The sequence below is a fragment of the Phaseolus vulgaris genome, unplaced genomic scaffold, assembly GCF_000499845.2.
Source record: "Phaseolus vulgaris cultivar G19833 unplaced genomic scaffold, P. vulgaris v2.0 scaffold_363, whole genome shotgun sequence".
NCBI classification, from domain to species: Eukaryota; Viridiplantae; Streptophyta; class Magnoliopsida; order Fabales; family Fabaceae; genus Phaseolus; species Phaseolus vulgaris.
In genome coordinates this window covers 19,272-24,042 of record NW_027174216.1, presented here as the reverse complement: position 1 = coordinate 24,042, position 4,771 = coordinate 19,272, and positions in this window count along the sequence as shown.

The window sequence follows — 4,771 nt, the reverse complement described above, 5'->3', positions numbered from 1 at the left end:
ACACCACATGGTTCAAACAATCTCCCCTATTTGATGAAGACAAATCCCTGATGCTTGTGTTGTTCTTTGATTAAATCTGAGGCAATTCTTGCACTAGACTTTGAACAATACATGAACTTCTGATATTTTGTTAGCATACAGATAAACAATAAAGCTAAAACATTCAATATCAGAAAAAATAACATCACTCAAACTGTTTTAACAATATGAAAAATAGAAACTTAAACACATTGAAAACACAACATAATCTCCCCCTATTTGTCTTCACAAATAGACAAAGATAAGAGATAAATAAGACATGTTCATATTACATCAGAATAAACCAGCAACAGCAGAAGGAAAGAAATTTTAAAAACCAGAAACGAGAACAACAAACAATCGATTGTTTCTGTGGCCAATCAGTTGTTTTCTCTTAGTCTTCTTCATCAGCAAACTGTAGATCAAAGATTTGATTCTAGACAGCTTCAATCTGTTCGTCCAGGTCATAAACCTTGTATCCATGTTGTCAAACCTTGTGTCTATCCTGAAAGTTATAACACAGATCATGAAGGCTTCTTTGATTTTCAGCAAAGCTATCTAGCCTCTCCATCATTTGCCTTTCAAAAGATGAATTGTTGACATACTTTCTCTTGATAACCATCAGCAGCACTAGGCCATGCATTGAAAATTCTAGCTGGATCTTCATCCATGTCAGCAGGTTCATCTTGTTCAAGATGAGCAGCACCACTTGATGAGGCACCATGAGCACCATCCTTACTTAACCCTTTTCCCCTATTTTTGTGAAGCCCATTTTGCTGAGTGATCCATTTTTCAACTCTTGAGTTGACTTGACCAACTCAGAAGTTTCATCTTCAAGATTAACTTCAAAATAGAGTAGAAACTTAGATATTAAAACAATAGGGATAATGGTAATCGGCTAATCATAGCTTTTTGCATTGTTCCTTGATTATGTGAATCCAATTAATCTTCACTTTCTTGGTGATGCAGAAGATATAAACCAGATCTTCTTCAATCAACACAGAGTGGTTGCTCCCCCTAGGAGTTAGGATCCAAGTTACAAATAGAGCAAGCAATCTCTCATCAAGCTTCAAGCCTCCAACCGAGCAAGTGCTAACTTGAGATTGATTGTTCTTCAAGCAACTTTTGTAGAACTGAATCTTGTTGAAATCTTCTACCACACCAAGGTTTCCTTTGTTGATTCTTAATCCAAAAACTTAAGCTCAGCTACTGCAGTCCAAACCTCATGGGTTATCTCCAACTCCATGCCTTTCACATGAGAGACTAAGTTGTTTCCCTCAAACTTTAAGTTGGTGTAGAAGACCCTCACCAAATCTGGATATATGTTTCCTTTGAGCTCCAGAAAATTTGAGTGACTGGTCTTTGAGAAGCTTCCTCACATTGTCAAGTTTTTGACTCTTCAGCCAATTAAAGCACACAACCTTGGGTTTTATCTTCTTAACACTTGTTTCATATCTATACTTCTCAATGAGATCAATGTCACCAGAAAACCAGCTTTCAAGCCTTCCTCCAGACCTCACAGCTCTGGTTTGACTCTTTTAGCAGTGGGAGGAGTTGATTCCATGACAGCAGAGACGAAAACTCACTTCGCAGAGAATTTCAAGAGATGGTGCAAGAGATATTGCAAGAGATGTTGCAATTGGTTGTTCTTGTTGAAAGAAATCTGCACCTGATTTTATAGCAGTAGAGAATCAATTTGAATTCAATTTCATTCAATGGGTACTACCTGATTTTCAGAGAGAGGATTTGACTCTGTTCTGCACTGAAAAATGTCAGAAAAAAGCTGAAAATCACTGGTCTTCACATGTGATCTTTGACTAGTCATTAAGGCTCTTGAATTTCCAAGATTTTGGAATATATTCCTTTATGACATTTGTAACTCTTTTCTGAACGTGATCAGCCTTCAACACAGATCCTTTGACCAAGATTCTCCCTTAGAAAAATATCTGCAACGGCTAGAAATTCAAAAAATTAGTTAAATCAATTTCTTCACAGTGCTGTCAGACTCAAAACAATCGGTTGTTTTTCTGCAGCAGTTAAAAAAAAACTTGATTTTGTAACTATTAACCATAAACAGAAACAGAGTAAGGCACATGACATTGATTGAAATACAATTAATCATAAGAAAGAACTTTGAAACTGAAATAGAGAACAAATAAAAGGAAGGTCTTATCCTTGTGTTGTTTCTTCAATGAGTCAATTGCTTGTTGATCAAGAAAGCTTCTTTTCACTGTTTTGACCTTTTGCATATCATTGATTCAGCTTCAATGACTGCCTTTTTCTTCAACAGTTTGATCAGATGGCTCTATTCTTCCTTTTCTCTTCATTTTTCCTGCATAATCAAATACAAGTTGCAAGATTTGGTCCCCTTATAAATTTGGGTCCATTTGGCTTTTCTTTGCTGTTAGAAACACCACATCCCTTAGGAATCCATTTCATAAACCTTTAGGAACATAATATTTCTAATTTTGCAGAATCTAACAGAGTGACCTTTTTTATGCAGTAAAAGCATGTAACAACCGGTTGTTTCGTCTTAACAATCGGTTGTTTTTTCTGATTTTCTCAAAAAAAACAGACTAAAGCCAGCACACAGCAACAAGCAAAGCAGAGGCTTCATCATCCTTAAAAGGATTTGGATTCTTCAAAAACATTGAACACCACATGGTTCAACAAGAGATGTGGTAAGACTTCATGGACTACCTGGAAGCATAGTGTCCGATAGAGATCCAAATTTATAAGTCATTTTTGGAGAACCCTTTGGGCAAAACATGGAACCAAATTGAATTTTTCAAGTTCTTGTCATCCTCAAACGGATTGATAAACCAAAGTTGTTAATCGATCTTTTGGTACTACGCTTAGGGCAGTCATGAAAGGCACGATAAATCTTGGGATGAGTATCTCCTCATATTGAGTTTACATACAATAAAGTAGTTCATAAAACTACTAATATTTCTCCATTTGAGACTGTTTATGGATTAATCCTCTTACTCCTTTAGATTTGTTGCCACTTCCTAATCCACAAGAATTTGTGCATAAGGAAGGAATAACAAAAGCTAAATTTGTTAAGAAAATGCATGAAAGGATTAAAGCACAAATACAACAGCAAACTGAAAAATACACAAAAGATAACAATAAGGGGAAGAGAGAGATAGTTTTTTTAGGAAGGAGATTTAGTTTGGCTTCATCTTAGGAAAGATAGATTTCCAACTAAGAGGAAGTCCAAACTTAGTCCCCAAGGTGACAGACCCTTCCAAGTCCTCAAAAGAATCAACAACAATGCATACATTCTTGATTTACCTGAAGAATATGGAGTTCATCATACTTTTAATGTTGTGGACTTAATGCCTTTTGTAGGAAGTAATGAAGAAGAAGAAGTATAAGCATTGGATTTGAGGACAAATCCTTTTCAAGAGGGAGGGGATGATGGAAGAGGCCCAAGGACAAGTGCAAGCCCAACAAAGAGAAGATCTGGGCCTATCACTAAAGTCATGGTCAAGAAGGATCAAGAAGATTGGAATACTGCTACTGATGGCAGAGAAACCTTCTTGTACATGTTTAAAATGCCATAACTCTAGTGTAGAAGTAGGATATATTTTTCTTAAAAGTAGAATAGGAAATTTTACTTGTAATTCTTTTTAGGTGAAATTTGGTACCTTAAAATCAACCTTGGTTAAATTAGGGTTCTTTGAACACCTAAATTAACCAAGGCCGGTTATGACTAAGCCTTGGAGAAGAGAGCACATGTTCCATGTGTTTAAAAGCTTTCCATCACATGCTCCATGTGCTAGGTCTCAAATTAGGCCCCAAATGCATCACATTTGATTTAGCTTGTATTTCATTTGTATTTGACTCTTCCAATTCCAACCCTCCAATTCTATATAAGGAGGTGCTTGGGTCATGAAATAGCAAGATTATTTTAGAGCAAATTGCTGCCAAAATTGTGTCAATTTTGCTCCTTGTCTCCTACCTCTCTAGGATAGACATTTTAATCTTCATTCTTCACCTTTGCCAAGTGAGATTGACTCATCGCTCACTCTCCACACCTAGCATGCACCTTCAAGGAGTCCACCACTCTACATGAGTTCCTTGCTCATTCTCTTCCATGAATGCTTCCACCAATTCCACCAAAGAAAAGCTATGGATGAAGGCATTCCTCCATCACAAGGTGTTTGATGAAAGGCTTGTTGTTGTTGTTGGTGGTGGGATCTGGGTAGATTAAAGTGTAATTCACTCCCTTGTTGAATCTAAAACTGATGTGATTTAAAACCTTTTTGAAAATGGGTGCTTTTCTAACCAAGTGAAAAAACAACCTCTGGTTTTTTCGAATCAACCGATTGTTTTACTCTTAGAGGTTTTGAAAAAAGTTGAAAGTTGTTTCACTTGGTTGACTTAACTGTCAAACCAAATCAATCGATTGTTTCATGTTTTCAACCGATTGTTTCTTGAAAATCCTAACAGAATTCAGTTTTGATTCGTGAATCTGTCTTAAATGATTTCTAACCGAATAGGCTCCTGCTTTAAATGTTTTTAACCAACCTTTGGAAGTATATATAGTTTGTCATACGCTCTTGGAAGGTAAGAAACAGTTTTGAGAATTCAGTTTGGCAAATTTGATTTCAAGTTTTTAAGATTCACATCAAGCTTTGGATTTTCAAGTGAGAGTGGAATAGGATTGCAATTGTATACTTTTCAGTTGTGCTTTGATCAGGTGTAATCCTTTCTCAATCTTCTGTATTTCTGTAGTTGTGTTGCC